A 13,354-nucleotide genomic window follows, 5' to 3' on the forward strand; every position below is an offset into this window, starting at 1 on the left:
GTTGCTGCTGCTGCTGCTGTTGCGCGCCGGGGGCGTGAGCCCCCCGGGCCGTCTTCCGTTGTCCGAGCAGATGCTTTTGACCACATTCACCCATCTTCTCCCAAAGGCCTTTTTGTCAGTCCATGAATTTTGCCTTGATATCTTCATGGGGCACCTCAGAAATGGAGCTGCCAAAGGGATGAGTTCCATCTTTATCCATTCATGAAGTGCCACGCTGCTGAGCTGAGTGTTGTGAACATTCATTTCATCCCCAACAAGACAAGATTAAAGAAACACCAAAGCAATTTTTGATAGCCACTCTTTCTTAAAGAAAGGAGTTGGTGGGCACCATTTACTTTCTAGGGACATAATCGCTATGAGAGTGACATAGCACTTTCTCTGCTTTCTGATCACCATCCAGGGGATTGCACCTTTTTTTTTTTTTGGAGAGGTTTTGCTATAGGGCGTGTGTGCTCACCAGAAAGACAGAGAGAGACAGAGAGACAGAAAGTGAGAAATCACCCCCCAGAATGGATTCTCCATTCTCCTTATGATCTTGGGCATGCACGCACCCGCACCCAGTGTGAGTTTAAACCACCGGGTTCGGGAGTTGAACCGTGGTCGACTACATGGGAGTCCAGCGACATAGCCATTAGACTAACTGTTGGTCCCCAGGGGATTGTTCTTAATCTTAGTTTCACTCTCACATTCCTCTGCTCTGACATCACCAGAGTCAACTCCTCTGTCCCCTAATATATATCCCAGGCCTGATATTGATTGGATAATCAAACAGGCCTACCAAACAATGTCAAAGTCTGTCAGTAAAGCCTTTTGCTAAATAGCCATAATAGTCATAAACTGCTAGTGGTAGGCTAATTATGATCATAAAATTTATTATTAAGAGTATTATCTTCCTGAGAGATGCCCTCTTTTTATCACAGTTGTGCTGATTACATTTCCATGATTAAAATTTCATTATGGCCTGTGTTTTGCTCAGGGTCCCATAACTCACCCAGGGTTGAAGTCTGTCATCTGGGAGCTCCTTTGGTGAATTTGATTTTATTAATACTTTACGGTTAGTGACCTTTAATTAATATTAAATGAAAATGGAATTCTAGAAGCATTTCATGGGACTTTTCACTTGGGTGTCAAAATAATTTACAGTGATTAATAAGCTTTAAATCACCATCTCAAGAGATGGTTTGAATTCCATTTTGATCATACGGCATTCACTGGAATATGTTTATAATTTTTAAAAAAAATTATCCCTGGGATAAATTTCTATCTGAAATTATCAGTAAGAAATGCAGCACTTCTGAACATGGGTATACCCTGAACATAGAGACACTGTAAGGGTGGCTGTTAGAACAATATGTAAAGGACCGGCAGGTGGAGTGGTTGTTAAGGTGCTAGACTTCTACATGGCTGACTGTGGTTTGAGTCCTGGACCTGGCAGCTTTCTCTCTCTCTCTCGTCTCTGGTGAGTGCATGTGCCCTGTAGCAAGGTAAAAATAAATAAATAAATAAAATTTAAAAAGAATAACATTATGTAAGTGCTGTTCTGATGGCCTGATCTGTGTCATTATGGGATGCCTGAGTTGGATTTATTTATTCATCATTTTTTCCTTCTAACTATCCTGTTCAATACACACACCCTATTCTGGAAAAAGATAAGGTATAAGCAAATCCATAAAAGATAACATTCACATAGACCTGGTCATGTGTCAGATGGTCTGCTATTAATAGGCATTGTCTCCTCTAATAGTCTCAGTAACTCCATGATGTATGTTCTTCCCACTTACAGTTAGGGAAACTGAGGCTTATGGTGGCTGAGGGCTTGTTTTAGGTCCTCGGCTAGTAAGTGCCAGAGAGGAGTTTAAACAGGGGTTTGTCAGAATTCAGAACAAACTGGTTCAGTATCCCTATTCAACATATTTGGGACCAGAAATGTTTCAAACTTTAGATTTTTTTTTTTTCAGATTTTGGAACATTTGCATATACTTAGTGAGATATCTTAGACCTAAGTCTAAACACAAGATCTTTTTTATGTTTCATATATACCTAACATACATAATCCAAACGTATGTTAATATAGTAGTTTTGTATTGCAGTGTTTTGACTGATCATCACATGAGGCCAGGCATGGTGTCTTCCGCTTGTGGCATCATGGCAGTGCTCAAAAAGTTTCAGATTTTGAGACATTTCAGACTTTCAAATTAGGGATATTCAATTTTGGTATATTATTTTTCAGGGGTAAGCAGATACATTTTTGAAACTTTTCTTGCTGACAAGGATGACAGTGGACTGGAATAAAGGGCAGCTCTCCAACTTCATGAGGAACTGAGACAAGTCAGGGCAGCCTGAAGGAGGAAGAGTCCCCACTGTGATGGACATCTAGCACCAGGGTGATGGCCACTCTCCCTCCCAGTATTCAGGGACTGGCAGCTTCAGGGCGGAAATGCTATCAGTTGGCAGTGACCTTATGTAGAAAAGACAGTGGACTTGATTTTACATTATTTCATGAAGATTATTCTAAACGTCCACTCCAACATTCTCTTTCCTGTTTTTACATAGCATTTAAAAGGAGTCTGAAACATCAGATACAAGAGGAGATTCAGGTCAGTTCTGCTTACCCTTTCCTGGATCTTGCAGTGCTGGGTTCTGACTCAGCTACATGCTTCCTGTCCCTGTGCCCTTCACCAGGGGAGTTTGAGCCTCCTCCCTCTTTCATTGCCAGTTCTTTTCTCTCTGAGGGATATAAACCCCTTTGCTGGAGACCTGGAGCCAAGCATCATTAGGACACCAAATGACAGCAGGGGCCACTTTCACTGGGCAGCTTCTAGGTTCTAGGCACACTACTGTCATTGAACGTTTATTATCTTATTTACCTCTCCTGGTAGGTACTCTGCTTCTCCTGTATTCGTTTCTCCTGCTAAAAGAATGCAAAGACTTCTGCAGCTATACACACACACACACACACACACACACACACACACACCCTCTTCTCCAGGTGGGAGTATGTGTTGATCATGAATTGTTTAGATGATTAGAATCTCCTTCTTTGCAGGACTGATGGTACTAGAGAGAACTGTGTCCCCATGTGGGGCAGGGTGGTAGTAGACTTGTTGTATTCACTTCACCCAGTCCCCAACATCCCCACCTAGACAGGGTGTTTTTCTCCTCTCTTATTCCTAAGAGGGCACTGGGGCTCTTACCACATCCCTCTGTGGGGGTTTTGGACAATGTTTGTCTCCCCCTGCAACTGTAGAATCAGGAGAGGGTCCTTTCCACTTGGTTCACTAAGGGACCCCTGGGCTTGGGCATCACTGGCTCCTGCTGGCTCTCAGGAATGATTCGCTGAGTGGATGAGTATGTGAGTGAAGGAGGTTCCCAGGTAGCCTTGCTTGGATCAGCTGTGGTTTGAACGTGTCCTCCCCAAAGGCACAAATTGGACTGTGGTTTCATTGTGAAGGTATTTAAAGGAGACGATCTAATTATGATGTTGAAAGGTGGGGCCTTTGGGAAGTGATTGAGCATCAGGGTGGAGCCCAGGACTGGGTCCTGCTGGGTTTAGAAGGAGAAGGAATGAGGCACATTGATACAGAGAGACTCTGCTCTAGCTTTTTCCTTCTACCAAGTTATCCACCTACAGGAAGGTCCTCTCTGGATGTGGCCACCGGATCTTAGACACCCAAAATATGAGCTGAAAACACCTATTTTTAAAAAGTACCCAGACTCAGACAATTTTGTTAGCAAGAGAATGGACTAGACAAAGGTCCTTGCTGATCCCTCTGCACATCTGTTGGGTGTTCAAGAACCGCCGGTGCCAACACAGTCCCATGTCTTGTTTTTTAAAAACAGGAGACAACTCAGTTATCTGTAGAGAGTAATCCAAAGAGATTACAGGTCTTTCAGTTTGCCACAGATTGACCACAGCATGCACCCACGTCATATCTGCCGGGACACAGGAGCTGCTGAATTTCAGAGCTGAGAAAAGTAAACGTCTCCATAGAAACTGTCTGCTTAATTGGTTGAACTTTATGACGGGCCCTCCTGGAGAGGCCTTGTGATCAGAAACTGTTTTCTTTCAAGTCCTGGGAGCTGTGACAGCTTACCCTGTGACATTCCTGCATTCTCTGCCATGCAGAGCACGTGTCTCTGCTGGTCTGTGTGTGTGTGAGTGTGTGTAGCAGTGTGCACGTGTGTTTATGTGTGGGTCTGTGTGAGAATGTGTTATCTGTATGTGTGTGGCTGTGTGTCTAGGTATGACTGAGTGTGTGCCGGTGTGTATGGCATGCATGTATGTTTGGGGGGATGTGTGTATCAATGTGTGTATGTGTAGGTATGTGCTTGTGGGTGAATATATGTGTCTACATGGGTGGGTGAGTGTGTGTGCATGGATGACTGTATGTGTATGTACATGTCACTGTGTATGTCTGTACTTGTGGGAGTGTATATATTAGTGTGTTCACATGTGTGTCTGTATATGTGTGTCCAAGTGTGTGCATGGGGTGAGTGTTTATCTGTGGGGGAGTTTATGTGTCAGTGTGTGCATGTGTGTCTGCATGTGTGTGTATGACATGCTTGTGGGTATGTGTATTGCTGTGCGCTTGTGTGTATTAGTGTGTATCAAGTATGTCTCTATGTGAGTATATGTGTCTGTGTGCATGTGTGGGTGAATGTATGTGTGTGTGTTCATGTGTGACTGTGTGCTTAAGGGAGTGTATGCACGTGTGTGCCTGTGAGACTGTGTGTGTCTCTGTGTGCACATATGTGTCAGTGTGTGCCTGAGTGACCTCCCACCCCCACACTCGAGGGAGGGAGAAGATGGAGGGTTGTGCTCTCCATCTCTCCGCATGTTGATATTATCACTTCGGCTTCCCAAGTCTGGCAGGAGACGCAGAATTAAACACAGACGCTCTGGTGCCAAAACAAAATCGTAGAAAGATTTGAAGCCCCCGTTCCCTAAACTTGCAGCCTATCAAACCGGGAACAAGCCTGGCTTTGTTTTATTTCCTGCATCGAATGGGGGTAGAACAGTCTGGAGCCACATTGGTTCTGATAGAAGAGCTGACTCTAAGCCAGGGAATTTAAAATTGCTGAAACCCAAAGCAGAATGGAGACAGCAAGATGTGATGAGAGGGGGGAAAAAGTACATGTGGGTAGAAAAAAGACATTCTTACCCTGAATTAGGACTGAGGAGAAAGCAGCAGCCCAGTGTTTGAGAAATACAGAAGTACAAAGAGGAAAAAGGTGATTCAGGGCAAGGAGCCAGGCCGGGGCCGGCCCTTCTCTGATCTTGCTTGGTCCTGGTTCTAGCTACAAATTAATAGGTTCAACCCTTAAGGTCATGGCTGGAAGTGAAGATCCAGCCAAAAAATCACTTTCCCAAATTGTAGGGGTCCCTGGGGCTGAGTGACCCTGAGGCACTCTGGATCCCTGACTCCTGGTTCAGTGCTCCCCTACATGTTGAAGCCACTAGCTGGGGCAGGGCTGGCTCTCCTGGGTCCCTGTGTGTCATGGCTGCCTTGCTGTCTCATTGCTTCGTGTCTGAAAACAAATTTTCCCTTTATTTGCAGCCTATGATCTTGTATTGGCCTTACCAGAGTTTTGGGGTTTACCTTAATAATATAATATTTGGCACAGTGATACCAACCAGGTAACGTTTTCATGAGTTTTGACTGAAGAGTTTTCCCCTTGTCACTGCCCCTAATTACCTACTTTGGGGCAGTTGATGCCAAGAGTTCCCTAAACCAGCAAATCTCAAGGTGGCAGGCCTCTAGGTCAGGAGGGACTTGGAAGTAGAAAGGATTTGTAGGAGGGCCAGGCATGACTATAGATAGAATAGAATAAGAGGATGGAGGGTTGAGGCGGGAGAATAGTACCCCTGCCAAGGGTGGGTGTCCTATTGAGCTGGGCCCTGGGTCTGGTAGAAGGCTCATTGCCAGTCCCATGATGTGTAGGTGGCCATGCCTGCTGCAGTGTCCTTGAGACTGTGCAGGCCCCAAGCTTGGATTCTCCCTCAGACCAAGCTGCTCTCTCCCAGGAGTCACCAGGCCGTGGGACTGGACCTCCCCTGCCTCTGTGCCTGTTCTTCCTCAGATGCTCACCTCCTGAAGTGGCCATGTCTGTGTGTCAGAGTTGCAGGCGATGCTTTATGTTGTCTCTTTAGCTACAGACTTCATCACTGGAGGTTCTATTCCACAGAGCACCATGCCAGCCATTAAAACTGAATTTCTAACCTTCTCAGGTTCAAAGTGTAACTTCTCTCTGCTATCTTCTGTCAAGAAAACTTTGGGTTATGAATCTTTTTTATTGGAGCCTGTAAAATGAATTGGGGTACACGTATAAAGTGGAAAACTCAGCCACTGAAACGAATGCGGCAAATCTGTACAAAAGGAAGATGTCTGTAACATCGCTCTTTATTCTTTTATTTAATTAAGTGAATAAAGCCAGCTGTAGAGCAGCCTGAATTGTTTTATTCCATTTTTATTATGTAACGAGCCGAGTATCTAGAAAGCCATATACCAAATTGTTCACAATAATTATCTTGGGTGAGTGGAACTTGGGAACTTGTACTTTTTCCTTTATGTACCTCTGGCCTCTCCTCGCCAACCCCATCGGTGTGAATTTGTCTTCATTTAAAACATCTCGTATTACGATGGCGGTAACTATGGGATCAGCCTAAGACGGCACGGATCTCAAGGCTTTTTCCCTTTTTCCCTGGGAAGAGCAAAAAAAAGTGAAAGTAAGTGTTTAGGATGCTTGGCTTTTCTCTTAACCAGGGGTTTTTAATATTTTCCTGGGATGGACCCTTTGACAGACCCTTTTGAACTGGATCCCTTCTCAGAACAATGCCTTAAATACATAAGATGAAATATATATAGTTACGAAGGAAGCCAAATTTTAGTATAAGGTATTTCAAAATAGTTATAGTGCTCTCATACTCTGGCTTTGAAATGATCTATTATTCTCAGTGCCGAATGAGAAATACAGTTGTGAACGTGTTTTTTAAATTTTGCGATAAATTAATATATGGGCTTATAAATGCAGTAAGATACAGAAAAGTATCTTGGCAAGTCTAATAACTACTATCATTTAGAATTAGCAATGTGTATAAGCGATAGTTGAGAAATCTGCAACAAATGAATGTTCCGTGAAAACGTCTGTGATTTCTGTTGATGACAGTTAGATGCGCTCATACTATGGCTTGTCACTTTTCCTCATGAACAAAGGAAATGTTAAATTACAGTTAGGGGTAGTGAAAATGAAAATGTAATTTCTCACCTATATCCTAAACCTTTGTTTGAATTTTCCAGCCTATGAACTAGTGCCTTAAATTAGCTGGAGACATTAAATAATATTGTTCCCATCCTCACAGTCTAAACAGCCCCTGTAGTTAAATGAGGGGCTTAGCAATGGTTGACATGTAGCCTCTCACAAGTCAAACTATGATCGATTGGCAATGAGTTGGTGAGGGATGCTGAAAATGTTTCTGACCAGGACCAGCAGTTAGCGTAATGGTTATGTTGCTGGACTCCCATGTAGTCGACCGTGGTTCGAATCCAGGACCTGGTGGCTTAAACTCACGCCGGGCGCATGTGCATGTGTGTGCAAGATCCTGAGAGGAGAATGGAGGAGAAGGGATTGCGGAGTGGCTATCCTCCCTGGGGGGTGATTTCTCGCTTTCTGTATCTTTGTCTTTTTCTTTCTGGCAAGCGCATGTGCCCTATAGCAAAAACCTCTCCAAAATAAATAAGTTAAATTAAATTAAAAAAGAAAATGTTTCTGACATCACCTCTGAACTCAACTGAAATAGATGCCATCAAGAATGGTTGGTGAATCTGCCTGGGCACTAGGTAGGAAAGGAGTATATGGCACAGATTTCATTATTTTTTATAGATTTATTTCTTACATTTGATCACTGTGTATCATTGCAGCATTCCAAATGAATTTGCCCATCATGAATACACTGCATATCAGTCCAGTCAAAGATATGACCATATACATTATAATCAACAGAGTGCTTTCCGTTTCGGGTTCCTTAAATGTTTTGCTTTTTTCTTCTTCTCCTTGATTCCCTTTTCTATTCTGGGATTAGATAAGCTGATAACCCCTTTAAGATCTGATATTCAAATAAGTCTGAAATTAATTCTAATTCAAAATATCTTCTGTCCGACAACAACAGCACAAGAATTGTCAATCCTTCCTGATAGTTTTTTTGGTGTGTGTGCGTGTGTGGTATTGATACCACCAACACTACCGCTGTAGACCAAGTTTTCTGACAGACGTTTCATTAAATGAAATTGTAAGCATTACCTCAAGTTTCACTGATAGAATGGTTACTGGGAACAGATTGTCTAGAAAGAAAACAAGAATTAGTAAACGTCTTACAAATAAGCCATCTGGAGAATTATTTACATAAGAAAAGAGGAAAGCCTTGGAATTTTCATGCTGGGGTTTGTTTCTCTTGCAAGTAGCCACAGGGGTGTATTTGTCATGAACACACATTGAGCTTTTCATGAATGTCTCTGAAAGATTTTTAAAAAACCACAACAATGCTCATTTGGTTATTTGGGGAATGAGAAGAAGAAGGGAGAGAGAGTCATACACATGAAGTTTTTTGAATGAATTTAAGCATATGGGATTTTAAAATAGTTGCAGTGCTCTCATACCCTGGCTTTGAAATTACATAGTATCCTCCAAGTGCCAAGTGAGAACAATTTTCCCACAATGAGGTCAAATTTGGAGGCATTAAGCTATCACAGAGAGATGGCAGACTAATACTGAGAGGAACTGATACCTTGACACAATTTGAGTAACAGTGCAGAACAGTGGTCCTTTGACCCCAGAGGGCCTCCTGGGTGTCAGACTAGCTCTACAGAATCACTTAACCCCTTCTCCAACTTGTCTTTTTTCCCCACTGTCTCCTCAGGAAGCACACATTCAAATAGTCCTCTCTTCCTAAGAATTCTGGCCATGTAAGCTCTCCTGGGACCACCAGGAGCTTTCCCTTATGCAGAGAGAGGTGAGAGGATCGCATAGGTGGCTGAGCTCACCAAGCCCACATCTGTGTTTTCTCCCATTCCATATTGGATGGCATCACACAGATCTAAGTAGCATTTGCCTACCACACCTGCAAAGTGACAGCCTAAGTAAAAATAGCCTCCCTGTGTCTGGGCAAGCACTGTTTGGCCAATAAAATCCTAATTAATAAGACAACAGTTGGATTGACTTTACAGAAAGATAGCTTTCTTCTCCTGGACTGGGTTGGGTTGTAAATCATCTTACGTGTTTGCTCTGGAAATGTATAGCTCAGAGCTGTGCATCTTTATAGGGGCAAGAAGAGGCAAGACAGAAAAACCTGAGCAGATCTACTGCCCCAGGGTTTCTAGAGTCAGAAACAGCTGCAAAGAGGACAGGAAGCAAAGTTTGAAGAGTGAACATAGCTGGAAGGCACCCAGCAATTCAGAGCCATCAGCATAGAAGATAATTACCTGCTGACAGGTCTCTGTTGTGTACCTGGATGGGTCTCTCTGGGTGTGTGTGTGTGCATACACAGGCTCTGGTTAACCACATCTTTGTTTGCAACTTAGGAGCATATTCCATACTGCATATTTGGGCAGGAGGGGGAAGGGCTCATAAGAAAGATCCAGAATCCTGAAGAATTGTATTGTGAACAAATCTGCAACTAAGTCTGAAAATATGGTAGATACAAAGAAAAAAAGTGAAATGTAGGATGTTTCTGGAAGAGGTAGAACCGGAACAGGTCTAGGTCAGTGTCTGGCATGGAGGAGATGTTTCTGAACTGATCTTTGAAGGAGAACACAATGAATTGACCAATTGGTGGGAGAGAAACATGAAAGGAAAAATAACCAGGATACATGCAAACATTTGGCCAGGCTCTGAGGCTAAGAGCCTCCCCCTCACTGTAGGAACCCACTCGGGGATCCAGTTTTCAGATAAGCACTTTGAGACTGAGAGGATAAGTAAGCTGCCTATTGTTGTAAGATAGTGGGAAGAAGAACAGAGATTTAAACCTACGCAACCTGACTCCAAAACCTGACTTCTTAGCTGTTACTTAAGTAAAGATGAACTTGATTTTATGAAAATGACAAACAGGAAGAACTCATAAAGCTAAGAATCTCCATAGCAGTAAGCAAGCCATTATGACTTTTGTATTGTTTGTGCTGTCATGTGACTATCAATATAGTGTATCTCTGCCAACATGTGGAATAGAAATGATAAAGTTGTGGTATTTTGAATTTCATTTCTCAAACTCTCAAAAGGATATTCATGGGGATGTGCCAGGGTTTTCAGGCAATAATGAAACCTGATGGCTTCCTAGCTCATGATTCGAAATGTAAGAGGGCTACTCATAATATCTAAATATGTTGCAGGTACTCATAGACAGTGGTTGCATATTTTCATTGTCGATGTCAAAAGATACTTAGGTTAAAAATGTTTTTAAATGAATTTGTTACTATTAGGACATCATCTACACATATTTGGAAGCAAACATTTATACCTGGAGAAGACTGGTCAGTTAGTATTTACACCAGATTGCCTGGGCCTGTGAACTCATTGATTCCCAAAGACTAGGAACTCTCCTTCCAGGTATCTTTCAATGTTTTCACCTCAAATGAGAGAGGAGATCTGAACCTGTGATTAGCCATGTGTCTTCCAGCAATTTAGGACACTAGCTTTAGTATGCTACCCACTATGCCACAGAAGCTGGTCCAGAACTCCTGACTTTCTGTATAATTCACCATTTGACCATGCATCTATCCAGTCTGACTTGTTCAGGAATAAAAGTTGAACTTGAGGAAATGATTATTAAGGATGTCAGGCCAAGAGTTTGACTCTCAGAAGTAATGGATATGACTTGGTCTATTAAAGTCATGCAGAAAACAAGGTTTCAGAGTCAGACAAGTGAAGACATACCTTCGAGTTCCTTTTTTCCACTTCCAAGTCTCGTTACTGAGAGCCTTTGCTAGTTCTTTTATGATAGCAGTTGAGGGAAATGTGATCTATGGCAAAATGAAGCCTGCAACTCTACTGAAGAGTTAGTAGATGCATTCTCCCCTACCCTCCCACCTCTGAAAGCACAATCAGCTCTGCTTAATTCACTCTTGCTCTTTCCGCCCTGATGCCAGGAGCAGCAAATTCCACAGGCACTTGGTAGGGTTTTATCTGATTGTCCTTCTCAGGAATTGACATAGTGTAACTCATTGCTGATGGAAATGAGAGGTAATAGAATACTGATATTATGCTACTTTTCCATGGGGGCCCACGAGCAAGAATCATGCTTATTATCCAGTCGTCTTTTTCTCTTTCTGAAGTTTGCAAAATTTATCCAGCCAGAACAAATTTGTGTATCCTGTCATCATTTTAGAACTGGCACTGGAATAGTCTAACATTCCTGGTATTTTCAGAAATGAGTAAACTTTTCAATTTGCAGAGACAAAGACAGGTGATATTATGTCTCTCTATGTCTGGACACAGGGAACTTAGGGAAGGCAGGAGTGTTGGTGATTTCCTCTCATTGCTGCTATTATATGAGCTCAAGTGAGGTTACATTAAGAGTGGCGATTCTGTCTTACATTATAAGGACAATATTGTACATTTGGCTGAGCTTTTGAAGATAGTGCAAGTGGCAAGGAATCAATAAGAATTGTGAGTAGAATCTAGTATGCTTACAGTTCCAACTTGTTTTGGGGCTCAACTTCTGGAAGACAGCCTACAAAAATAGCAATTTACAGGAAAAAAGAAGCAGGTCCTGAGGCATTTGGTCGGGGCAGACATTAGTTCCATTTAGGGCTTAAACCAGCCCACAGTTAATTGTAGGTCTCTTGCATTAGCTTGTAGGAGCAGTAAAAGCATGTAATTCGAGCTAATCTGATGGGCAAATGAACTGGGTACTTGGTGCCAAGTGAGACCGTGAAACAAAAGGACACATGTGTTTTCATGGAAAAAAAAAAGCCAAAAAACCAACATAACATAATTTCAACTGTTGCACACATGAAACTCTGGAGAATTCTGAGGTTTATCATTTTAGAAAATTGCATTGAAGGTACAGTGCATGAACCTCTGGAACTCAGTGCCTCTCACTTACCTGGGCAGTGAAGCATGTGCCCCATTTGTGGGGCAGCTTACACAGGAGGTTTATTTCCACTGATTCTCAAGGCCTGTTTTAGAAAGCCTATCTGTCATGGGGGTCTTAGCATTCATTTTACCTGATTCATTAGAATCAGCCCACCTCCATCCCTATCTATTCTGATTGAATAACTGTGAGGTGGAGCTCAGGAATTGTGCTTTGTGAAAGTCTCTCCTGATGAATTCAATTTGATGGCTGTAGTTAAAATGAAGAACTCCCAATCTAACAGCAGGTATGGCTTCAGGTGCTGGGTACTTGGTGCCAAGTGAGACCGTGAAACAAAAGGACACATGTGTTTTCATGGAAAAAAAAAAAGCCAAAAAACCAACATAACATAATTTCAACTGTTGCACACATGAAACTCTGGAGAATTCTGAGGTTTATCATTTTAGAAAATTGCATTGAAGGTACAGTGCATGAACCTCTGGAACTCAGTGCCTCTCACTTACCTGGGCAGTGAAGCATGTGCCCCATTTGTGGGGCAGCTTACACAGGAGGTTTATTTCCACTGATTCTCAAGGCCTGTTTTAGAAAGCCTATCTGTCATGGGGGTCTTAGCATTCATTTTACCTGATTCATTAGAATCAGCCCACCTCCATCCCTATCTATTCTGATTGAATAACTGTGAGGTGGAGCTCAGGAATTGTGCTTTGTGAAAGTCTCTCCTGATGAATTCAATTTGATGGCTGTAGTTAAAATGAAGAACTCCCAATCTAACAGCAGGTATGGCTTCAGGTGAGTTGATGCTTGATGTTAATAGACTTAATTTAAGCTATGTGAGAGAGAGAGGTGATGCAAGACCCACCATGGGTATGTAAATAGATATGTGGCACTTTTCAGTGATGCCATCTTTGTGGTTCACGTTGCAGGAGTGTGTTCCTGGGGAGTGCATGGGCTGGTGACTTTCGTCATGTCATTTGTCCATGGACTTACTTCCCCAAAGCATAAATGCAGTGGACCTCAAGTAAGACTGGCTCCATTTGCTCCATGCTACAACAATTCCCCCAAAGGAGACTGACTGGCTCTTGACTCATTTTTGTTCTTAAATCCCCAGAACAGCCTTCAGTGAAGGCAAAAATAAAGAATGAAAAGTGCAAAGATTTCTTATTTTTTATGTTCTTCCAACGAAGGAGCTTAAATCCTGACCCTCAAGTCAGGCTTTATTATTGTTCTTTTCTGGACATGGTTACCCTTTTGGGGTCCAAGGTGTGGGTCCCT

Source organism: Tupaia chinensis, unplaced genomic scaffold (genome assembly GCF_000334495.1).
Source record: "Tupaia chinensis unplaced genomic scaffold, TupChi_1.0 Scaffold000113_1, whole genome shotgun sequence".
NCBI lineage: Eukaryota > Metazoa > Chordata > Mammalia > Scandentia > Tupaiidae > Tupaia > Tupaia belangeri.